Genomic DNA, 26,317 nt, shown 5'->3' with positions numbered 1-26,317 from the left:
TTTGATGAGGCACTATATTGAAAATCAAAACAGAACACATCCATAGAAATATTCTCTCATCAGCCTTTCAGGAGCAGAAGGGTTTGTTTTCCATTTTAAAACAGTTTTTTGTTTTGCTTTATTTCCCATGAAACAAAGAGAGCAGAAATCAGAATGCCCCCAAACAAACAGCGTGCAATATTATTGTTGATATCCTCTCATGGGAAAATTTGTTTTCCTATTATCCATTTAAAATTGAATTTTGTTTTCAGTTGTCAGAATTTCAGGTGAAAAAGCAAATCTATTCCCTTCTCCAGTTTTAATTAAGCCACATGTTTCCTGAAGATTTAATGAGAAGTGGAATGGTTAAAGTCCTGCAAACATTATTAAATTGGATAGAAACAGATGCTATAAAGTTGTGGTAGGAATATAGAACCAGAAAGAAGGAGAAAAAAAAAAGGGGGGAACAAAAATAATCTAAATGAGGAACTGCAGGAACTACTTATTCTGTTCTGAGTGAGAAAACTCCATACCTGCAATTCAACAGCTACAGTTAAGGTCAAAAATAGGACTGATTCAGAAGAGCCGCTATTTGTTCTCAAGAATCATGTGACATCACCATGACTTAAAATTCCAGATCTTCTCCCGCTTACACTCAGGGAGGTTTTGGGGACTCAACGTGTAGCTCTGGAAAGAGATTCCTAGGTAAGGAAAGGGGCAGACAAACCAGATTCTGCTTTCCCCCTTAAATGGTGAAGAATGGATAGAAGTATATATTTTCAATCATTATATACTCCCAGAAAGGAAAATGGAGCTGTAGAAAAAACAGAAATGAATTGAATTAAAAATGGAATATTGAAATATACATGGAAAAATGGGCAGATTCATGGAAGAAACTTTTATAAGTGGATTTAAATACAAAGACATACCAGCTGACCTTGGGAATCTGGCCGACTCAACAAAAATCTTCATGTCCATGAACTCTTTAATCTTAGCAGATGTGGATTGCTACTAGGGTTCACTCCATTCCAACGATCAGCATAAACTTAGGTTGAGATTAGCAAAGAAACAAGAAACCACAACTAATTTATTTGTTATTTAGCATCATTTACTTCTTCTGAGACTAGTTTGTTTTACCCATGGGTCTGACATCGCTGTCTCCTAAAGTAATGTGTGCTCTCCTTTCTGTGGGAAGCTTTGGATGACAGTCATGGAAACTCACAGTGTCACCAGCCATATCCCTCTCAAAATGGAGCTGTGCTGGGTCAATTAGTAAGGCTAGTTTATCTTAATGGAACATCCTACCAACACAACTATATTGTTTCTATGTCCAGAATTAGCTTGGTAGGGACTAGACTGAGTATCTCAGCCTTGGCAACACATTACAGAATGTAGATATTTCCCAGGAGACATATCCATAATCTGTCTGCTTTGGACACAGATGCTGCCATCTATCACAATAATATGTTATTGCTTTCCATATATGAACAAGAATAACAGCAGTATTGTACAGATTTTCTGGCATTTCTCCTTCTTAGGTTCAGAATGCATTTAAGGCTATCATGTGTTTTTGCTCAGTTGTTTTGTTTTCTGGTGGTGAGAAAAAGTGTGGGAGATTTTCAAAACGGAAGAGATCTCCAAGATTAAGGTCTTGAAATCTTTGCTGAAGAAAACCAGGAAATTGAACTTCTTGAGCAGATTGACCCATAGACAGCTATCAGTGGCACTCAGGAGTGTGAGGCTTGGTTTGAAAACCACTGAATGGACAGAGACATCAGAATACAAATAGTCATGTTCTGTACCAGCTGATGTTCAGGTAATAAAGAGAGAGTCAAGGTAGCATAGCCTGAAGGTGATAAGTGCACGGATTACAGAGATATATGGGGAGAAAAAGATGGCAATCCTTGGTCAGAATGGACTTCCACAATAAGAAAATCTGGAAGATCTGAGACTGAGGAGTCAAACCATGCTGGAAGGTTTCATACCACCTTCATGAAGTCTTTAATGCTCCTCAAGGAGACAGTTTATTGTTTGACTCTGATTCTGTCATTTCAGCAACATCAGGTTGGGTTTCTTGGCCCTTAACTTGCTTCCTTTCCTTCAGTCAAGAGCAAACTGATTTTAAGAGATCCTAAAGAGGCATTACCTAATTCAGTTACTCTTTTCTGCATACAGAAGCCAGTATATTCATCCTACAGAAACTAAATAGTACTCAATAACTTAAATACTACTTATCTAAAGTGCCCTGCTTCTAACTGGGATAAAAAGTTACCCCTGAAGCAGGACTTGATTTTAGGATATGATCCACCAAAAATCAAGACAGACTTGGGGAAACACTAATGTTAGATCTGATAGGAGATTAATCTGATCAGCTGCAGGTGTCTGAACTTGTTTTCCCTTTTTCCTTTATAATCAGTGGACAGAAAATGATACCAGAGTCCTGAGGACACTAATAGGCCTTAGCAACCCTGACGAACCTCTCCTGAGGCCTCTGTGCACACTCCATGTTCATGGTCTCCACTCAAGTTCAGTCCTGGTCTTTTATGCCTGGCCTGAGTTATGTTGTTAGTTATTAGTCTTCTTCTCAGTCATAGCTATGTTTGGACATGGATGCCATTGATCTAAATTCTGACCCACAGGCTGGCTTCCAAGCTTGATCTTGGACCTACCTTGTCGCCAAGGACCTGTGTGGTAATCACAGGACTATGTCTGACTGGTTCTTATTGCTAGACCTGATCCTCACCTACACATTGGCTTCCTGGCTTAACCTTGGACTTGCCTCATCAGCATGAGATTGATGGATGATTTTGACTTTTGGCAGAACCATCTCTGGATTTGTCTCACTTTGGAGCACTGTGGGGCAGGATCTTGGCCAGTGAGGCCCTAGACCTGCTGTCTGGCTTATCACTCTTAGCTTCTGGCTCCCTGCACCTCAGCGAGCAGCTGGGCATTGCTGCTCCCTGACAAAGGCATTTTATAGCTCATGCCATTGCATGACAGCTGTCTACTACAACTTGGAACAACATCAGCTCTTTACAAAGACTGCCGAACCCTCATGACTTGGTGAGCAATTTTGAAAAACTGCTTGAGATGTGGCTTAATCAGCAGCCATGTTGAACAGCTCATAGCCCTGGGGTGACCAATTTCACTACAGACAAAACCTCATCTGTGGGGAGAGAGAGTGACCTTTATAAATGAAGGAAACAAATTATCTTTTGCCACTGGATAGCAGTGAGAGCAAAATTGAGGAACAGGTTGAAAAGGAGCATATATTCAATGAGTAATTAGAAACTTCCCTATGAAGTATTGATGCCTATATACTTATAAGTGATATTGATGAGCTTTTGATTTTTAAGCCAAGAATTACTCTACCAGTAGGTTAAAATGGAATTTTAATATATAGCTCTTCATTAACAGGCATTTTTCCCCTCTCTTTCTTCAGCCAGGAAACATTAACTGAATGAACCCAGGCTGATCAGGTTTGGATATCCTTATATATCCAGCAAATGCAAGAAGCGAGCATGACAGGGGACTGTAAATATTCCAATAAGCAGCTATTTAATTCTGTAACAAGATGAATGAATGAAGCTTTGATTGTTTAGCACTTACTGCAAGAATAGCTTATGGCCTCTAACTTCATCTTTTTTCCTTCAAAGGCTGAGCTGATGATGAAGCTAAAAAATGCTTGCCAAATCAACCTGAAACATGGCAATACTATTTTCCAGATCAAATCCCGAAGCATTCAGGGTTAATGGTCAAAAAATACACGTATATCATCCTTCCGAAAGACAATGCACCTGAGGAGGTTTTAGGTGGTATTTTTGAGATGCAAAATTATAGAAACAGTCATTAAAAGGATTAACCTTTTTTTTTAATTTGATGCTTTTTTCTCGCCCCTATTGATTTAGTGATCTGGTTTGCAGCTTGGCTCACAAAGAATTATAACAGCTCAAAGACAGTGCAAGTGAACTGACAAGAAGATGGAAATTAATAGTAAGGGAGCATGAACCATCTTTGCTGCTGCAGAAAATGCCATATGGAACCGTGATTTTTGCTTAGATATAACTATCACACTTCTGAGATACTGGTCACAGTGAAGATTACTGGATACTCAGCAGGTCATGAATCAAATCCAGAAAAGAAAGGTTAGTTTGTTTTTTTCCTCCTTCTTCCATAAATCAGGGTTTGCATTCATTGTTGAAAAGCCTTGGAAAGACTTTAAAAAACCAATTAAAACCCACATGATAAAACAAAAATTAACAACCACCACCAAAACAAAACAAAAAACAACAACCAACCAACCCCCCAATCAACCAACCAACCAACCAAAAAACCACTGACAAGTCTTAATTATTACATTTAGCTAATTTTGACTTTAATTACTAAGATCTGATAAAACGTTGTCCAAGAACTATTACTGTTAGTAACAGCAAGCTAAGCCAGCACTGTGCTTTAGCACACTCTCATCTGACCTGCTTCTTTGGCATTTTCTGGTAAGTACATAGACCAGTAGCAATTTTTAAAATTGGTGTTGCCAATGCTAAATTTTTGGAAATCATAAGACATCCTCCAAAAGACAGGTACTGAAGATGCTTATTTACAAACTTTTCCCTATATTTATAGGGATTATCTGCTTGCTTTGCATTGAGTGTTCAGGACTCTCTCCACAACCAGTCAGTGCAGAAAGAATTTGGAGGGCTCTATGGGTTTTCTTCACTAAGTTCCTTTTTAATGGCTTTGCTGCAGAAACTGCAGAAATAAGTGAAGTGTGAACTAGTGGGGTACTCACAGTGAAGGGTGTGAGCTGGCAGCACTGAACTATGGACTGGCATGAAGTTAATATGTGCTTTTCCAAATCGGTGGGTAGCAGAGTTATCAAAGACTTTATGTAACAAACGGTGAGTCACTGATGGTTTTCTACAGTGTGCCAGCCAGGGAGAATCAGAAAACTTATTTGAACAGGTTTTCAGAGTTTATAATGGAGACATAATAGCCATGAAAATTTTAGGAGATCTAGAGACATTTTTCATCCTAGATATTCTTGCATTGACTTGCTGCTGCTTGACTATCGCCACAACCCTTTCTAGCCTGGTGTTCAGCATCCACGCCACTGTCTCTCCATTTCAAACACTCAAAAAATACAGTAACTAATACAATCTTTCTACTTACCCAGTTAACAAAACACACATGCATGCTTCCTGTTTAAAACTGCAGCACAAACTCATACTTTTTGTAAGACAAACCTCCTTTAAAAACAGCAGCACGTGTTTGGGAACATCTCCTGCCTGTCTCTGCCGTAGGATACTCACCATTGCATTTCCCTGTTGTGTCACCATGAGGCTTTTGACCCTGGAGGTGGAGCCAGACTTTAAAATTCTTCACTGAAATCCCAGCAGCTGCACGACTCTCATGGTGAGGGCTTCAGCTGATTTATTTTTAGAAAGAGTGCTTAAAAGAGTCTAAGTCTGTTCTCCTTTGTCTAAGAGTCACTCGAGGTAAATTCTGCTAAGTGAAAGGAGCTGAAAATTCTAAACTAGGCTGAAACAGCAGAACCAGCATCACAGTTCCTTTCCAGTTCGTGTCAAAGTCAAATTTTACCACTGAAGTTGTTTTTGTACAGAGGATGTTTCACCACTGTGGTGACAGAATGTAGCACAAAATAAAGGCTGGCAGACAAATTGAACCTAGAGGTCACTTGGACAGAAGATTTGGGGAAAAGAGAAGGATTGGATATATGTGATTTCTGTAATCATGCAAATCCCAAAAGCAACTTGTCTAATGCACTAGCATAGTCTAGAACAATGATTGTGTTTCATAACCCTCAGGGAGTGCTGGCTAGTTGAGTGTGATGTGGCAGGTAAGCAAGCAGCCCTCTCCCACTCACCTGGTGCATTTTGTTTTGGGATATTTGTGGTCATGGTTTCAAAACTGCATTGCATCATTACAATGGAATCCGAGCAGGTGTCCATAAGTTAAATACATTCCCTGGCCCTGGGGAACAACCAATGCATAACAACCCCTACCTGTTGTATCAAACAAGGGGTCCACAACCAAAGACCCCGTCGGGATCAGACGCTGGCCTGTAATTTCTGATCTGTCCAGGAGATGCTTGTTGGCTCCAGGCACAGCTGTGCCCAACAGCACACACTCTATTGACAGGAGAGACCATGATATTTCATAAAATGTCCCTGACATGCTTTAATTTCTCAGTGTAGGAGAAACTAAAGGGCGTAAGGACACAGCACTGAAGGTCAAACCTTTAGCATTGGCTTCAGCAGGAGTAAAGTCAGGTTGTTTTCATGCGAACATCAGGAAAGAGCCTAAAGACAAGAGTTCTCTGAGAAGCTGAAGCAAAGCAGGAAACAGTCAGGATGGTTCAGGCATGAAGCTCTGCCCCAGATGTTGTTTAAATTCCCTTACAAGCCAACCACTGTTCAGTGTTTGGGGTGGAAACCTTGACATACGTTGAAGTCAGTGACATTTTCCCCATCAGCATTTAATGCAAATCTTAGAATCAATCCAAGGAAATATTAGTCCGCCTGCTCTTGCCATGTGAGATTCAGACATCTGTCCCCAGAGATCTTCTGAACTCTGAAATCTATTTTTGTGGCAGTACTCAGCTACAAACAGAAGTGCTTAAATCAAGAGTGGAAGGATTTCTGATGTATTCTTCTCTTCAGTGTTTCCCACTGGTCAGCTCAGTGAGTGTGGGTGAACTGCTACTAGGGCCCAAATCAGCATGGGAAGTTAGAATCATAGAATATTAGAATCATTTCAGTTGGAAAACACCCTCTGGATCATCAAGTCCAACCATAACCTAACCTAACTCTAGCACTTAACCATGTTCCTAAGAACTTCGTCTAAACGCCTTTTGAACCCCTCCAGGGATGGTGACTCCACCACTGCCCTGGGCAGCCTCTTCCAATGCCTGACAACCCTTTCCATGAATAATTTTTTTCTAATATCCAATTTAAACCTTCCCTGGCACAACTTGAGGCCATTTCCTCTTGTCCTATCAAAAAAGAGAAATAAGTTTGAATAATCTCAATGTCCCAACACTTGTCCCAGCCTTGGATCCATCCCTTGTCACTAAATGGTGCTGTGTACTACTAGACCAATTTTTTAAACTAAATAATCTTCCCAGTCCTATGGATTAAAACCCGTGTGATATCTTCCTAATTTCTTTCATAGTTTCATAACAATCCTTCAACTCTAAATAAAGACAGATTAAATCTGCATATTTATTTATACTTGCTAAACCACAAATCACTGTCAGTTCTAAACACTCAGTTTGAAAGTCTAATCAGCCCTGAGGTTTTCACAAGACACTTCACAGAAAATTCTTGGAAAGGTTCTCCTCGATCCAGTGGATTATTGAATTAATTGTCAGTAGTTATACCATTGCTGTGTATAGATGGGAAAAGGAAAGCTAAACAGCTCACTGACTTGGCATGGAGACAGTCCCCTGAGGATATTAATGTCACCAAGTCCATAAAGGGATTATGTAGTTCAATAAAAATAGAAACAAAGTCAATGCCTTGTTTAAAAATACAAAGAAGGTCAACCATAACTTGATCAGGGCAATTCAGGGAAAGAGAGCACAAAGAGGATTGTAACACATTCATCAAGTATGAACAAATAACTTTAAGTTAGTCACTTATTCTCCTGTTTCTGTTTACAAATAGTCCTGGTCCAACAGTTATTACTCCTTACCCTTTGCCCCTCACTTCGTCCTTCCCAAAATTCATATCAAAACACTTCAGCAAGTAACTCATGCTCTCTAGCCTGCTCATAAGCAGTTTAATGCCAGAATGCTACGGAATAATATGACATTGAAGAATCAGCTTGTTTGGACAGGTTGTGGTAGGTTTCTGTGTCCTCTTTGAAAGAGGATATCTCTTTAGATGAGTTATCCTCACATTGCAAAGAGCTATGTTTACAAATCTGGAAGAAGCAATTAGCAGTAAATAGTCTCTTCTGGGCAACGAGCATTTATACTTCTAAGAACTGGGCTTAACTGAAGAACAAGCATTTTTTTGTCTTCCAAACCACTGGAGACTGCTGAAGAGGGAGGAGGTTTTTTGTGTGATGTTTTGTCAGTTCTTGTGTAATGTTTGCTTGGCTAACACTCATCATGAGTTGTGCACTTTTTTTTTGGTCAGGATTGTTTTGCAAAATTCATTAAAAATGAGCTGTTCCAACCCTTCTTATCGTTAGTAACAGCACTGCAGATATCAGCAGGGAACAAAAACAGACCTGTTCAGGCATCTGTATGTTGAGGCGCTGGAGTGAGCTGAGAGAAGGGAACGGAGCTGGTGAGGGGCTGGAGCACAAGTGTGATGGGAGCGGCTGAGGGACCTGGGGGGTTCAGCTGGAGAACAGGAGCTGAGGGGAGACCTTCTGATCTCTGAGCTGCCTGAGAGGAGCTTGGAGCATGGAGGGGGTTGGTGTCTTCTCCCAAGTAACAAGTGATAGGACAAGGGGAAATGGCCTCAAGTTGCACCAGGGGAGGTTTAGATTGGATATTAGGAAAAATTTCATCACAGAAAGGGTTGTTGGACATTGGAACAGGCTGCCCAGAGCAGTGGTGGAGTCACCATTCCTAGAGGTGTCTAAAAGATGCATAGATGAGGTTCTCAGGGACATGGTTTAGTGCCAGAGTTAGGTTATGTTTGGACTCAATGGTCTTAAAGTATTTTCCAACCAAAATGATTCTATGATTCTATAGATAACTCCTCTCCTATTTGCAGCACTGGGTCACAAGGACTCCAGAGATGTCAGTGAAGTGATGTGACTGAGTGGCCCCTGCACTTGCTGTAGTATCCAGAGGGTAACCAGCAACCACTTGGAGGGACCCCAGGAGCGCTGAGTTGTGCTGGGTGAAGGATTTGACACAGCAGTGACTGCAAGCTGACCATATCAGACATGGGATTTTGCTCTGCTGTTAGCAAATCCTTCTCCTGCTCCACATGCTTTTGTGGAGGGTAAATCCTTGCTCCCAGCACCACCCTGAGCAGGTGCAGCTCCCCTCCTGCTGTGTTTTTCCTTACACTCTGAAAGGCAGGAATGCTACACAATTCAGAGATGTTGTGGTTTTGGGTTTTTTTTGGACAGGCCAGAGTGACTGGCAACCAAACCTGACCATTATTCAAGCAGCATTATTAGAGCATCTCTCCTGACAAATTTCCCTCCAGGGTTTTTCAGGTACTGACAGAGTGCTACAGTGACAGCACTAAAACCAGCAGCCAGTTCACTTGTAACTGCTTGCGGCAGTCTGATTCTGCTTCCTCCCAGAGAGCCTTCTTACGTTGTGCATATGTGTTTATGAAACCTGGATGTTGTTTTCTTTGTGTCGAGTCTTTATATTTCTAAGAACTGTGACTGACTGTCAGTCATTTCTCTGTTCCTGCAAACCTGTTCAGGCGCACACATACCCTCACAATGCTCCCTCCTGGGCTATGCTACAGCTGTTCTTTTCTTTTCTTTCTGATAATTGTTTTATTATTGTTATTCGGCTAACATGAATACTGGGTGGCTGAAAATAAGCACAAAGACAAAGCAGATAGTGTCTAGAGGACAGTGAATGGATTGAAGGAAAAAAATATATACTAAGTTGTTTTTATATGGTACTGATTGATTAAAGACTAAATCTTCTTACACTCAGCACCAGCACCCCACAGTGACACAGGAGTTTGTGTGCAAGTCACTGGTCTAAATCTGACAGAAGAGAGATTTGAATTGCAGTTCCAAACCTCCTGGAATTAACAGTGAACTCTTGCTCCTTCAGTCAGACCCTTCCTTGACCAGAGGTTACAGCCCTGTTGAAATGCTATGTTCATTTCCATTAAAAGCTGATATATTTTCAGGGGGAAAAAATTAAAGCAAGCCAGGAATTTCTTGATTAGGTCTTCTTGGGATCCTATTGGCCTCTATCACAGCAATCTCTTCTCTATGTCTTTTCTTTGTCTAATTCTTTTGCTGGCATTAGTTAACAAATGAGAAGGGTTCTGACATGGTTTTGTCCCATATGTAAGCATTAGAGAAACTGCAGCACAAACCAAAGTTCTGAAAATACATATGTAAATGTGCCAGAAATTGCTTGTTTCCTGTAGTCAAGAAGCAACTTACATATGCAATCCATCAGTCTTTCCTCACTGAACTTGCTACCAACAGGTTAATGAAACTTCTGAGACACCATGAAATCCAGGAGGAAGACAGTATTATGTATTTATGAGGCTAACAGCATCTGGGACAGCACTGTTGCATGTGGTGTGATGACAGGGCACTAGACGCTAAATGAGAACCCAAAGGCGTTTACTCTTCCATAAGAAAAGTGCACAATAAACCATAAAAAAAGTCTAATCAAAGAGAAGCTACAGTTCTTGGTCATCTAATTATTATAGACAGCCAATGATCTATAGCATAAAAGGATGTAAACATGTACTTAACCCGCCTGGACTTGTTCCTGTGCGACCTCACTTAGGCGTTCCTGCTCCAGCAGGGGGATTGGACTAGATGATCTTTTGAGGTCCCTTCCAATCCCAAACATACTGTGATGCTGTGATAATCTGGGAGTTCTTACGTTTACCAAATTGCAATGTTTCTGGCAGTGCTCAAATATAAGCATATTCATAATTCTCTTCCATAATGCAGTGCTGACATCTGAAAACAAGGCTTGCAACAAAGCCCATGTATCAATACAGCCTAACATCCCATGCATGTGTTCACTGGGTGCAGATATGCAGAAAGGGTCCATCTCACATCCTCCAACTCATGCTGAGCAGGAGTGATTGTGCAGATCTGTAGGTTTTCTCACCTGCAGTGCTGGTCCAGCTCTGGTTCCTCAGCACAGGACACACATGGACCTGCTGGAGAGGGGCCAGAGGAGCCACAGGAATGATCCGAGGCTGGAACAGCTCTGCTGGGAGGACAGGCTGAGAGAGTTGGGGTGTTCAGCTGGAGAAGAGAAGCTCCGGGGAGACCTTATTGTGGCCTTTCAGTGCTCAAAAGGGGCTGATAAGGAAGACAGGCTTTTTAGCAGCACCTATTGCAATAGGATGAAGGAAGATTAAGGCTAGGGACTGGATGAGCTTTGAACATCCCTTCCAACCCAAACTATTCTGATTCTATGATGATACTCCAACCCTGTCAGGGTTGTTTTCCTCCCTGTTGATCATTTACAAAAGGGGATGTGGGAGACAGCTGGCTCAAATTCCACACCCACCCACAACAGTAACATTTTGCTGCTGCAGTGTCAACAGTTGACAAGACTAAATTGTGAAGTGGTTCAGGAATAGTGAAAAAGTTGAGCTTGCTATGCTGAGAAAACCGTTGTTACCCTGCAGGAATGATGCATAAGCCAAAGGGTGAGAAGAAGTCTATTTTACTGTGTATATAACTATGGATATGACTGACTGTAATGTAAATCAAGTTTAAAAGCAATATCAAATATACAGTAGATTTGTTAATATGAAGAATTTTTAAACACCAGCGTAGACTGAGTACATATACTTCTTATTTTTGGTCATTTAAAATGTGAATATTCAAGAGATGTTCAGTAAATATTTGTTTCTGGTTTCACCTAAACTTTGGCTTATCCTTATATTCCTACTATGCTTGCTTTGTGCAACAGTCCAGAGAAAGAATTTATTTGTGAGGTCACATCTGTTAGTGATTCTTGGTCTGTATTTTCTTTACAAGTGTTCATTACGTAGGTTTGAACAGAGGGATTCAAAGTTCAGGGTGTGTCAGGTACCTTCTGTGCATTTTGGTTCCTTGCATAGGGAACAAAGTTATCAGAATTTTGTTTCCTTGGGGAATAATTATGCTTCCAAATTTCAAATACACTCTCTGCAAATATGCATGAGTACTAATGCAAATTGTTTCTTTCCTAAAAGCACAATGGATGATTTTATGTATCTTCCTCTTTGACACTGGACTGCTCAATTAGCCTGGTTTGGCTTTTTGTTTCTGATTTGCTTTTGTGTTTGTTTTTTTTTTTTGTTTTGTTTTTCCACAACTACTCTACATTACTTCCCCATCTTCTTATTTATCTCTGTGTGGATAAAGAGAAGGAATAGGTGCTTACTGGGTATTACCTCACCCTAAACAGGCTTCTAAAATGTGACAGGTGACATGTGTCTTAAAATTTCCCATTTCTCTGCATTGACAAATGAAGTGCCAGGTAACATGCTCAGCTGTAGATATCTGCTACCTTGCTGATTTTAGCTGTGTGGTGATGGTAAATGTTTACAGCCCATGGCAAATGGGAAGTAATTTATTTCGGTGCACAGCTGTCAACGAAGTAAGTCTGAAATAATTTGTATTGCCAGACATTTGCACCAATGCAAGAACAAGTGCACAGACAATTCAGCTGAGTTTGATAACCTGTTAGGCCTTGGTAACTTGATCGCATTTGTAAGTCCTCAGGATAGTAATGAGAAAGGAATATGAACAAAAATAGCATGTTCTGCATTCTCTTCAACAAGACTGACACTCCTGTACGAGCTGTACAGAAGGAAAGACAACAGAACTGCAGTGTCAGCCAGCAAGATACAAGAATACATTTGCAGCTGATTTTTCTAGGCCAAAACCACTCCAACTAAAGAACACATTCAGCCTTTCTCCAGAAAAAAAGTAAAATTCTTCCCCAATAATTCATGACTAAAGAGATATATTAATGTGTACTAGAGATGAAAAATAGTCATAGTAACATCTGTGTGGGCTGTAATGGTGCCATGTGAGAATTCATGAGCTGTAAGCTGGGCTCCACCACTGAAGCTGTTGGTCCTACAGAAGGCACGTGGCAGGCAATGCGGAATCTGTTAATGTCTCTGTTCTGCTCTCCTGTTGTCAGAACACCATGTTTGCAAGGTTTTCCGGGAGTTTCTTGCAACAAATCTCAATGTGCTGAGCACTGCTTTTCCAAGAATATCTTACCATGTGTATTCTACAAACAAAAAGGCAAGCAATAAACAAAATGAGAAGAGATTTGGAGAACATCATAATGATTGTAGAGTGTGAAGATGAAAGTACAGTCAAAGAAATTGATCAAATTTCATTAACATCTGTCATCTTAAATCTCTCCTCCTTGGTTGAAAAAGGCCTTTGTATGACCTCCAGTCTGACCTCCTGCCTGAAGCAGGACTATCCACAAACACTAGATTAACTCAGAAGTGGTTTTGTCTAGGTGAGACTTTTATGGTAAGTCAAATATGAAGATCAGACAACTTCTCTGAGCAACTTATTCTGCTGCTACCCTTCCCCTTCCCTGTTAGTGGAAATGTCATACTCAGTGACCAGCCTGAACTGCCCAAATTGCAATTTGTGGTTATCACCCTTTGTTATACCCACTGCCAGCGCTGAGAAGAGTTTTACTCCTTTATCTCTGCATCTCACTTGCAGTGTCCGGTCACTCCTCCTCTTATTTTGCTGCCAGCATCTCAAGTTTCTTCCCTACTCTCCCACCATGATATCTGGCACACTGTGATGTTACTGAAGAGGGTGATTGTGTGCTGACAGCAAACCTGCATATGGGGATGAAGCTAATGAATCTCATCACACACTGCACTCCATCTTTAGTACTGGTGTTTAACAAACTGCTGCACGTGAAGGGATGAAAGGAGACATTCCTTAATGACCTTCTGAACGCTGGCATCCTTGCTGCAGTGACAGGATTCCTTCATGTCTGACTTTTCTGCTAAATGTGAGGCTTGGCACAGAGAATACATTAAACAGAAAGAACTTTCACATAAGTTTTTTATTAACATGATATTTTTATTTTTTTTTACCATCAACCAAGTCTTTCATGTTTCAGCCAGATCTGACCTTGGAGTTCTGACACAAGAACCCAATTTTACTGCTGGAGCGTTTCATCTGGGGTGACCAAAGCCTTCCATTACATAGTTTCCAGGCCTCACAGTCATTGACTAAGTACGACTGGTAGACAGGTTTGACCTGAAACCCATGGCACTATTTAATCTATCTCTTCTGGTCAGTAAATTTACAGAATGACTCCATGATCCAGATGTTCCTATTCATTCCTTCCAAGGAGTCACTGAGCAGGACGAGACCTTCTGCAAACGCTCTTAGTGGTTTTTTTTACCCTGCTTGTCGCAGCTGCCATCTGATTCCAGCATGAAGATTAGACGCTTGTTTACCAGGTTAAACAACAATGACATTCAGTTTCCCTGGCTGCCCCTGACCTTGACGTTAATCAGTTCTGTGTACTCCCACCACAGTTCTATATAAATGCTGACATTTCTGTACAGGTCTTCAGTGTGATCAGTTTTGTATTTGTCCTCTTTGTGTTTGGCCTTTCTCCCTGAGGACCCAAGTGTCACTTTGGCTACAAGCCAAGCTTCAGGATCTGCAGGTTTCCTGATAAGCTGAGGACTGTGACAACTTTCTCTGTCCTGTGTTGGTCAGGAGCATGTTTGTCAACTTGACTGTGACTATTCCCAAAGAGTCACAGCACAATCAACCTGAAAGTCACTGGGCTCCAACCATTGATGCCCTCTAGGTCCTCTGGGTCCACACTGTCTTGGCATAAGATGGAACAACACTCCATTCTGCTGTGTCCCATCAGCCACAGCTTGAACAACGGTGCTAAAAATGTGCCGTGAAAGAAACATAGTCAAAATTAAGCAGATTTTTCACTCTGACTCTATTTGGACCTATCTTGAATTTTTAATTTTTATCACGTCTCTATACATTCCCTTTGCTGAGATTAGTATTTCAAAGCTCAACTTACCCCAGCAAAAGGCATCATGTTTCTCTTCTCCAGGTATGCTTTATAAGCCTTCACCTATGGAACCTTATAATGGAGTGACTTCTTGTTGTCAAGATTGAGGCTTACAAGTTTATCTCTGTTTTGAAGAAGGGCTGATAATGAAAAAAAAACATCTTGTTGTGCTTGCCTACTAAGCCAGGACTATTTCTGCTTCTTTTGAGAGAAGACCTCTTGATCGAAGTTAAAGATGTCGATTCCTTCTCTATCCTTTGTACAGAATTTCTGAGAAAACTTTAAAGCAACTTTAAATGCTGGATACATTTCCAAAGGGGGCATATATTTTTAAATTCTGGCATCTCCGCATGGCTGAGTTTATGGAGCAGGAGGAATGTAACATTACACTCAAAATGCAGTAGACCTAATTGAATTATCTACACTCTTATAAAGCCACTTATCACCACAAGTGACGCGACACACAAACACAGGTGCATGAATTCTCACAATTCTTCCTGTGACATGGAAAACTATTGTCATCTATAGCTGCAGATGAAGAGATGGAAGAGAATATTTTCCAAAGTCTTTAAGTGATTTTTATGATCCACGTAGAAAACTTCCTGTAACCATCCAGGTTATTAAAGCAAAAGATCTTAAAGCCACTGGCTAAGCCAAAAGCTTTACCAGATCTTCCACGTTCAATAGCAAGTGCAGAGATAACCCTTATCTAAAGGGAAGGCTGCTAAGTGGAATGAGGCAGTGCTGGGGTATGAATTCTACAGATGCACCTCAAGATCACCATTAGATACATACCCAAATCCCTCAAAACTTTTGTTCTTTTCATGCAAATTGCAGAAAAGATCAACAGCTATTTAGGAAAACAAAAAAATCCTGTTTTGTTTTAAATAGACTTCAATAAAACCTTGAGAAAAATACTAACAAGTTATTATCCTAATATCACAGAATAATTTGTCTGGGAAGAGCTGTCTGGATATCTCTGAACTGGCTGCAGGAATAATTTTGAAGTTACGGGAGGTTGCCCAAGGCTTTCTCCAGTCAAGCTCTGAAAACTCAAAAGAAACCTGTTCCACAATGTCTGGCAATGTCCTGGTTTTGTTAAAAACAAGACCAGTTCTCTTATAGTGATTCTTCCTTTTAGCTAAGTTCTTGTAGGTGGAGGGAGGGTAAAGGGGGTAACAGGGAGCGTCTGCCACGGTTTATTGCCGCCTTGCCTTAAACCTTGACAGGCAATCTTACTATGAAAAAATGTTTTCTGCTCCTATAATGAGGTGGCCAAATCCCTTTTTTATGAATAATTCTTGGAGCTGTTCTAGGTGGAACTGAAGGTTTTAAACCCATGCCTCATTCCAGTACATACAGACAAGAATTCTTTCTGAAGCGACTAAAAGTGGTTAAATGTGACTATATGCAACCACCCTCCATTATGATACCACCCTCTCCCTCCACACACAGCCCTCTGAACATGTACCTAGGACAGAAATACACTCATTGTAGTTACATGGTAATTTTAACCCAGTGTAAGTCTACTTGGTCTTTCCTGTTTATTTCTCTTAATTTTCTGTACTTGCACCATGTGTATTGTACATTCCATCAACAACAAAGAGATTACCACTCCCTGCATGTCTCAGACTCAGTCTCTGTCTCAGATGGGAGGTTACCTACTATACTTTCAGTCCCCTAAGGGAATTTCTACCCTTGTGTATCCTCATCTCCAGATTTACTCTATTAAAATGAAGTCTAGTGGATCTGAAGATAATAAAATTCCAAGTGCTGATGACACCCACCTCGTTCAAGTTCCTGCTGTTCTGCTTTGCAGTATTTATATCCCTCTCTGCTTTGCATCACTTAATTTCTTTTTAAGACAGAGACACCTGCCAGGAACAAGGAGGTGATATGCCATTAGATTCCCAAAATGCCTTCTGCTATTAAATAAGTTAGCCAGTAATTACTCTAGCTGAAATTACCACAAAGAAAGCCACATGGACACTTGATAGAGTCTTTTGCTAGGGTGTTGGTTTTTGGTTGGTTGGTTGGTTGGTTTTGTTTTCTGTGTTTGGTTGGTTTTGGTTTTGTCGTTTTTTGGTTGGTTGGCTGATTGTGTGTTTCTGTGTTTGTTCGTTTTGTTGTTGAGTTTTTTTCTCCCTCCCATACCAATAGAAACTCACAGAAACTTTCCCGATAAATCAGATTTTCCAACACAGCAAGTATAAAGTTTTCAACATCACACTCAAGAGTGGGAAACAGAACCCACTCACACAAACTACAGTCTGCAGACTTTCACAATGATGTTTCTGTGCAAGGCATGCTCCATCTGTTCCAGCAAGAGCCAAGAAGGGCAGCTTCCCCAGTCACAAATAACTTGTGTTTTTTCTAAGACCCACAGGTGGGAAAAGACGATCAGAGACAGCTGTTGACTTTGGCATGGTTTTCTTGGAGACATTTGCACTACACTCATCTAAGCCCTTCAGCCAACAACAGCTACTTGACTCCAGGTTCTGTACCCAGCTCAGGGGCTGGAGCTGGTGTGGACTGAACAGCATTGTGAGATTTGCTCCTGATTAACCATTTTCAGGGACAGCTCTTTGGGGACAATGGGATAAAATCAAGCACTTGCTCCAAGCAAGCAAAATGAAATGGTCTGTTTATTTCCCTCAGGCTTGCTGTACCTAAACCTCTGTTTGTTAAATTTTTCATTATTTGGTGGAGTCTCCTCCCTGTTGCAGGAATGAAAGCCATCAGCCTTTCCTAGACCACGCAGCTTTGTTCTCCATGAACACTTGACAGTCTCTCAATGAAGAACTTTGCCAAGTCCTATTCCCTGACTCATCACATTGCTCTTTTTCAGATTTCAACACCTTGTAAAAAACAGCTGGTCAGTCACCTTTGATGTACAAGAGAGCATTTCAGAGAACACCTCCATTTAGTGATCAAAATCAGGACAACCCGATACCATAATGCATCGGTTTGATGCAGGGCTGGAGAGGAATCATTTGGCCTCTGCAGATACTCCAGGAATGACCAAGAGGCACAAAGTGTTCTCTGGAGCTGAGCAATAAACAGAGGCTGGTGAAGACAACAGAGTCAGCTGGAAGATTACAGTGTCTGTGTAACTTAAATACTGTTGGGTTGAATACTTTCTTTCTAAGAAAAGTCATCTCTGTGGGCGTCTTTTCTATCTCTCCCCATATGAGAACAGGAGGTTACTGAATGATAAACACTTGAAACCTCATACACAATTTAATGCTGCTTACTTGAAACCCCAGACCTTTTCAATTGAATGTGCAAGGTGAGATCATCTCTTGCTGTATGGTGATTACTAGGGATATAAAGCACTTTTCCCATTAAAGCTCAGTGTTCAGGTGTATTTATCTATTGGCTTCTGACTCCAGAGTTTTGTTTCTCCTTTGAACCACTGGTGCTGTTACTCAGACAAACCAGGACGACAGAATATGTTTGCTCTTGGTTTTACTGCCTGATGAGACCATCTACAAAATGCACTTAACAGTGAACTTCAGTGAAGGAAGAGTAACTCTTTAAATCTTTAGATCTTTGCTTGTGACTCAGAAACACACTAATACGAATTAAAGGACGAGTAGAAAAGAAGAAAAAGAAAAATCTGCTGTTGCTTTTTTGCATCTGCACCTTGACAGGGCTTCACAGGCTTCACAGATGTTTTCTTCTAACAAGTAAGTTAAGAGACCAGGAAACCCAGTCCATTTTTAATTTTCCTCTGTATTCAAAAAGGCATCACAAAGATACACAACATTTATCTCTACCACTGCTGTGAGGCAAGAGTCCAGCACAGAGCTCACCAATTGCAACAGTTTGCTTAAATACTACTTGGCCCAAGCCCTTAAATACCTATCTGTAGTCTTTAAACAAAATCCTCTCAAACCTTTAAACCCACAGCAGGTTATTCCATAGCATTAAAAGCAAAACCCAAGGATAAAAAATGCATTATAGTGAAGACTTGTTTCCTGGAGTCTGGCATTCCTTACCTCATTGCTGTTTGTGCTTCAGGACAGCTGAAGGGCCGTGATGAGGCACTGGAGCCTTTCTCAAGAACCCCTCATGAATTTTCAAAAAGAGCATGTACTTACAGATCTGACATAAGACAGGCAAAACATATAGCAAAGTAGGCATGCAAGGGGTAAGGAAACATTCCTACTGAATAAGAGATTTTCTCCAACTCCCGCACTTAAGGCTGGAGTGTCTGAGTCTCTAAAGTTTCCAATTTTTTCCTCCAGCACTGCTACTTCACATGGACCTATAGCCTTCTCATTCTTAGTGTTTTCATGTTTATCTTTAAGCAGAGGCAGATATTTATAAAGGGAAGAGGAAATTAAAAATAAAACAATCCTGAGGAGGATTATGCTTTGTCACAGAGTTTTGAAGCCCAGTGTGAAAGCATTTTAGCAGCACATGCTGTGCATGTAGCTGGGGATCTAGAGCAGCAACGATGTTCTCACATCTAGGACTGAGCCCAAACTACTCCCCGAGTGTAGGGCAAACTTAAAATTCTCCTAGAGGTGACAATGACATGAAAAAAACTGCATGAAACAACAGGAAATTTTCAGGAAGGCTCTTATCTATTCTGATCTCTTAGAGACCATAGGATTTGCAGACAGCTGATTAGAGTTGGTTTCAAGTACATGTGGCAGAGAAACACACTTTGCCTTTGAATCTGAGTCTTCACCTTTACATGGTTTACCAGAGAACTGGGGTCAAGATCATAAAAGTTTGTTGCATGGCAACAATGTATTTTGCTCAATTTAGGTTGTTGGAAGGCAGCAGGGTCCATCACATTTATCAATGAACCATCACTAGATCAGCCCTTTTTTAAACCGGTACATATTCCATGAAAATACGCTGTTAGAACAAAATAGAAACTTTCTGAAATGCTAGGTAGATTTACCAAAAATCTTGCTTTTCAGAATGAAACAGAGGGAAGAAAAGGTGTTTTAACACTGTGGAAAAATCCTGTTCTAGCAATTGTGGATGAAATGTTTTGCTAATTTTGGTCTGTGTTTATTTACATTCTCATCCCTGTAGTCTTTCTGCCAAATCTAATTTATAGGGATCATTTTAAAGTGCCAACCCATGTTCCCATTAAGAAACCTGGGAAAACCTATGTAATGTGCTGGGGTGTTGCTCAGTGACTGACAACTCTTTGTTTATTAAAGCAATTAATCAAATAGCTTCATAAAACAGTACTTTATGAAGGAATAAAAGAAAACGAGGAGTAGAAGACAAATTGGGCACTCAGGTGTAGATAAACCTTTGTCTCAGAACTGAAACAGTTCACACACCCTGAATATGTCATCGAACTTGTATTATATAATACGGTCTTCACCAAAGACCTCCAAGCACCCAAACAAAATATGTAGACTACAAACACAGACAGTTGCCTAACTAGCCATGGCTTTCCTTGGAAAGTACTTCCATTGTCCATAGCAGGAATCAGAAGGAAGGAAGACAGAAGTCATCTACAGCAATTTACCAGAAGTTGTTCTGAATCTCAGATGACACATCAAGCGGTTTTGACACTCGGGTTGCTGTCTTGAACTCCAGACAGCATTTTTGCACATAAAAGATACATAACCATCATAAATTCAATATAGTTAAGCACTTAAATAGTGCTCAGAAACCTTTGTTGAATCAGAAATAATAACCTGGAACTATACATACAATAGTCTGCCTATGCTGGTGTAATAAAGAAATGGATCCTGCCTTATCGTGTGGAATTTGGAGTTACCCACCAGTCAGTTAAGCTTAATTTATGATAAGAAACTGAAATATATGACAGAAAAGATCAGTAATGCACGGTGAAATAATAACTGGTTAGACTTAATAAAAATAATAATTAAAAAAAAAAAAAAAAGAGAAAACCATAGTGGTATTAAACTCGTCATTTAAAATACCCATACCCAGACAACAAAGAATATTAGCTTTAAGGAATGAAATTAGACAGCCAGATAAATACCTGCCTGTCTAATTCCTTCTTAAACTGTGCCTCCCTCCAGATCTCAGAACACTCCTTAAAAATTGCAAATGGATATTCAGAGTACAGAAACGATAATTTTACTTTCAGATGGATGGCTGTGGGGAGTTATTTCAAATCTGTTGTCTCTAACTGTCTTTGGATCAAACAAGCTGTAGCAAACAGATTTTGGAGAATCAGGATGAGCCAGCACCTAGGAATTAATCCTGTGATACCTGGTGTCCCTGGTATGGTGGGGTTCTTAGGGACATGGTTTAGAGGTGGACTTGACAGTGTTGGGTTAACGGTTGGACTCAATGATCTTAAAGGTCTTTTCCAACCAAAATGATTCTATGATTTATGATCCTATGGTATTTCTGAACGGACTCTCACTGCTGGGTGGCGGCTGGCAGCAGAAGACAAGGCACTAGCCGTTAAGACAGTTCTACAAATTGAAAAATTATGTCTTTTAGTCTGAAAGAAGATGATTGGGTGACGGCAATTGGAGAATGTGAGAGGGGCGAAGAAAATCAGGAAAAGAGCAGTCCCTGTGGTACACGAAACCAAGATTTCCAAGACCAAAATGACTCCTATGTTGTTACATACATACAATACAGAATCATCCAATAACTGGCTCTAGACACTGTCCACCCAGTAGCTGGCCTTTGGATCCTCACATCTCCAGTTGCTTCATGCGCAAACACATACACATGAAAAGACTTCTCTCTGCAGATCCCCAGACCTCATGTTCTCTCCAGTGGCTGTCTTGGACCCCTGTGTCCATCCAGCAAAAACTCACCGGTCTCGTGTCTCTCCAGTATCTGGTCCAGACTTATGGCCACCTCCATATCTGTCTGCCAAGCTGCATGTTCCTTTCACCAGCTAATCTGGTTTGTGTTCACTTGCGATCGCACACAGACACACTCACACAACATGTTCACACTCTGTTCTCTCTAGTTGCTGGCACCACACAGAGGTCCTCCAATCTGTGGTGTGACTCCAGTGACTCCAAACCCCCATGCACACATATCCATGCAGAACAGGGAGCACCTCACCCAGGGTGGTGGTTAGAAATGAAATTTAATGAAGAGACAGGACAGTCTGCACTGATCTGGACCAGGACATGGCCAGACAAGCATGGCCAGACCAGCAAACTGTTCAGAAGTGACCTGTCCCTTTATCCCATTGTTTTCAAATGTTTGTTCCTCCCCAAACCAGACAGATACTGTCCTTTCAACTTCTTTAATTCCTCCCCTAAACATCCCATAAGGAGCCTCTTGTCCTCATCAACTCATGGGGTGGGTGTCATCACCCTGGCCCATAAGGCTGAAGTTCTCCTGGGGCAACCCTGGTCCAGGAATGGTTTCTCTGTGTAGTTTATGGGGGCTGCCACCTCCCAATGTGTCTCTGTGCTCCTTTGTGTGCAAGGAAAAGGCCATTAATCACATAACCTAATGAGGTTCCTTTGAATCGATATTATCTTCACCTGCCTCCAGTTACCTAAGAAGACAGTCCTAACTCTTCAGCTTTGTGAGGTTTTTCAACATCACAATTCCTCTGTGTCTCTCTCCCATTTTATTGACAGTCAGAGAAACACATTAAACTCATTTCAATTTCACATGGAGACTTACATTCTTGAGATAGCTTTGTTGCAGATTTCTCTGAATGGATTGCCTGAAAGCTGCTTCAAAAAAAAAAAAAAAAACCAAACCAAAAAAACCCCCAAAAAACTCGAAGTACCAAGCACCTCAGATGTCCCACTCTCAGAAACAATATTCTTTTCCACATATCCCCCTTGATCTGCAGACAAACACCACACAGAATTCCTTCATGTTGTCCTCCATGTTTACAGAAAACTTCAGTTCTGATGAGGCTTTAAATTGCTTTATTCCTCAGCACATGCATATTTGTTGACTTGTCTTTTACATGAATCAGAAATCCCTGGAGAAACAGACATCTCCTGGTTGTCATCATTGCGATTCCTTCTTAGGCTGCATCAACCCCAAACCTGCATCCTCCTCGTCTCTAAATAACCTCTTGTTGTTGCACATGCTGTTGCCAGTGGGAAGAGTTTGGGAAGTGTCTAATTCATGCAGCTCTCTCACTTCCCACATAGAAAGATGGTGTTGTTGCTTCCTACTGTCCTTTCTGGTAGAGTTTGCGAGTGTGGGAACAAGCAAATAAAGCGGATGGCCAAGGCCACATGCAGAAGTGGCGGGGGGTGACCATGACACAGTAGCTACGCTGTTAGGGTCAGACACAATCAGGGTCAAATTTCCAAGGAAAACTGCCTTTTCATTCCGAAAAAAAGGCAGCTCTTGAAATGATCTTGGGAAAAAAAGAGCATCTACAGCTTACAGGATTTGGGACTGAGTATAATGAGTATAAGCTTTGGGTAAAATAACTTCTGACCAAGCTTGAAGCACAGCTGTAAGTCCTGGCTTTTTTCTTTCTTTCTTTTTTTTAACTCTTTACCTACTGACTAGCAAGCGGATGACATATTTTAAAAGTTCAGCCAATGTAGGATAACTTCTGTCATTTCAAGAACAGAAGGGGCACAGCCAGACAAGCATCCATTTAGCTAAATCCTCATTAGATGCTTTCTGGCCCTGAGTCTCAAAGTGATTCTAAGATAACCCCGTCAGGAATCAGTGGATCAGGGAATGAAAACCAATTCTATTTTTAAAATGATAATTGAAATAAGACACCTCAGGTGGTTTGAAGTGGTTTGACAAAGTTTGATATCAAACCCTTTCTCATGCCCACAGCTCGGTAGTCCCATCAACTAACAAAGATATGAACTTGACAACGCACTGTAATCTTCATACTGTCTTTGTATCAAACATCTGGACTGTTAAAGGGAGTCATAAATAAAAATAAACTGATTTCTAGGACTTACGGTGACTCCGCTTAAGCTTTTGAATCTTTTCTCACGTGGTTCCTCTCAAATGCTATGTCAAAAATTGGGACTCAGCACCTGCCACCAAGGACCTTTGCTTATCATAGCTGAAGGGATGCTGAAGTAGAGTGAGGCAGGAGGGTGGAAGGAGGAGGGTACGTACCATCTCTCTGTTAGGTTACTTGCTGGTGGACAACAACTGTATATGTTTTGAACTGGAATGTTCCAACAGAGGTCCAACAGCGCTCCCCAGTCTAGTAGAGGGATGGAGCTGCCTCCTTCTTCACGGAGTCATCCACCCCAACAGAATTTGCAGCATGGCAAACTGTATTTTGGTTTTGCTCTTTTTAAGACTGGAGTAAAAATAGCTTCTTACTGCCCCATCAAATGCAACCAAACCCCAAATGTCTCTGATTCCAAAGGATGCAAATAGCCAGGATTTACTGTGTTTGCTTTATGCAGCCTGCAGATACTCCTTGTCTCTGGTTTGCCCTCCATTCTGAACTTTTATCCTTGTGGACTCTGCTGCCAACTCTACCCAGTTAAAGAAAATTTGGGTTGAATTTACTACTTCTAAAACACCCACCTGGGCTCAGCTCAGAGCTCTACTCCCGACTTGTTGTGCAAGCTTGGCAAGTCTCAGCTTTTCTGTGACACTTCATGAGCTGTCAGCTTCGATTACAAGCTCTGCAAACAGGACTAGTCTCTCACTGCTTTTCAGCAGCACGTGGGGCCATGACCCCTGGTAAAAAACTTGACCAGTTCCTGTAACACACAAAATAAATGTTCTAGACCAGTGTGAGATTATGTTGGTAGCCTAAGGGTGCAGATCGTCTTCTCATGTTGAATATCTCAAGCCATTTTCCTTGGGTCATTTATCTCTTTTAGAGATAGCATTACACAAATCAGCAAGAGAAAAGTAATTTTGGATTTCTTCTAGTATAGAGGAGGATTTGGAAGGTAAATTAAAACTCTTTCCCAACAAGTTTGTCCTTTATACCCTTAAATGAAGCCTTGTACTTTATATTCCCCTAATTTGCCTTCCTCTCTTTGTTACAAAGTCAAATTAACATTTCCTTTACCATTCTGTGTTACATTCAGTACTGCACACTCAAGATATATGGGATCCCTGCGTATTACGTCTGTGTCTATGCATACAAATACATATTATTCTGGTAGATTTATATTTTTCATCTTTATTGTTTTGCAACCATTAAAACAAGATATACATTCCTCATTCCTTAATTTGCATTATCAATTGCAGTTGTACCTTTTTTAGTAAAATTTGCTTTCAGATCGTAAAACATTGTCTAATCAGCAATCCACTTGTACTTTGTAAGTCACCTCAATCTATAACTGGAAAAGTGGTTTTTAAAGCAGGCTTTAGCCTCAGTACTGAAGTTTGCCTAATTAGCTGAGCTCTCACATTTGTTCTTAACAGAATGGTGGGGCTTTGAGTCGGCAGCCATGCTAGTCAAAGGAAATATTCCAAAATTTAAGACGTCCCGTCTACCTGGACATAGGAGGAGAGAGGTCCATTATCACGAGCACACAGACACGTTCTGTACGGGATGTTCTGCAAGACAAAGAGAGTCAGGGTCAGGCAAACCTCACCATGCTGGTTCCAGAGGCTGCTTTTTACAGATGACAGTGAGACCACTAGAGACAAACTCTTTCCACTTTACACGAGTGCATATGAGGTCTGATCTTACACACAGGTAAGCTGTTTGCTGTGGCTCCAGGAGGCTGAGTAAGGACTTTTTCAGGGATCTGTAAATTCCCTTCTGTAGAGAGCTGCTAGGGATTAATAGGTTTATTCGAAATCTTCCCTGCCTTCTCTTCCAACAGCTAATAATCCTCCTTCACTATGGATGGGAGCTTGACATCAGGGGGCTATAAAAGATGAATTTTAATTTCTAAAAATAGTCCACCTCTGATCTGGTGTGACACTGGCACATGCCACACACTTTTGGTACAGAAGTTACCATTCCGATCGCTATCCTGAAGTCCCCACGTATATAGATTTGCTCTTGTTCCTGTATTTTTTTAACATGTTCGTTCTCTTTTCTTTCAGTTTCAGGACACATGTCAACCTAAGACAACAATGCAAGCAAGAAAACAGTAATTTAAAAGAGCACCATATTCCAGAGCATGCATGAAACAACACCCTACTGCATAAATAATTTTGTGCTAAGCCGATGCAGCTTAGGAAGATGACCTTATTATAAGGTATTACAGTTATTAGTTGCACAGTTTAACAGCCACGTTTGTCTTGACCGTATATTTTGCATTTAATCCACACACTGCTGGGAATTCACAAAAAGAGTGAGAGAGGGAGAGAAATCCCCGTACGTGTTAACAGTTCATTATACATTCAAATTTCCTCTGAAAGCCCTTTTCACTGAATAATAAGTTGCCAAGCTTTCCCAGTGCTCCCTGTCTCTGAGGCCAGAGTACAAATAGCTTCCCAGTAATTATGGAAAAAAAAGAAAGAAATTATAACAATTTGAAAACTTCATAATGACCTTGAAAAAAACCTCAGAAGTCATCCAAGATGGTCTCCCTGTTGTCCTAGATTACGTTCCACTCTTTTCATTCCTCACGGGAATGGCCTATTTTATTTCTTGGTCATAAGGCTTTTGTCATACAGTCAAAAAGTAGGTACAATGTGGTAAAATTAGGGCAGAAGTTACTAACTGATGTTTTGATGGTG

General features: G+C 40.8%; 1 long non-coding RNA gene across 3 annotated transcripts in view; it reads left to right on the top strand.

Annotated features, from left to right (window-relative positions):
- Nucleotides 1–26,317, top strand: part of LOC110366334 (uncharacterized) — a 63,901-nt gene that overhangs the window by 16,290 nt on the left and 21,294 nt on the right. The window contains exons 3-4 of one of the 3 annotated variants that reach the window (XR_010469914.1): nt 3,888–4,124; nt 25,679–25,833. This is a non-coding gene — a long non-coding RNA (uncharacterized LOC110366334). Of the gene's footprint in view, nt 1–3,887; nt 4,125–17,100; nt 25,652–25,678; nt 25,834–26,317 lie in introns of those variants that run through there. The other 2 variants (XR_010469913.1, XR_010469912.1) reach the window with 2 other exon arrangements.

This window comes from Columba livia, chromosome 2 (genome assembly GCF_036013475.1).
Source record: "Columba livia isolate bColLiv1 breed racing homer chromosome 2, bColLiv1.pat.W.v2, whole genome shotgun sequence".
Taxonomy (NCBI): domain Eukaryota; kingdom Metazoa; phylum Chordata; class Aves; order Columbiformes; family Columbidae; genus Columba; species Columba livia.
Note: the sequence above shows the minus strand (reverse complement) of the source record. Positions and strands in the feature narration are given on the sequence as shown.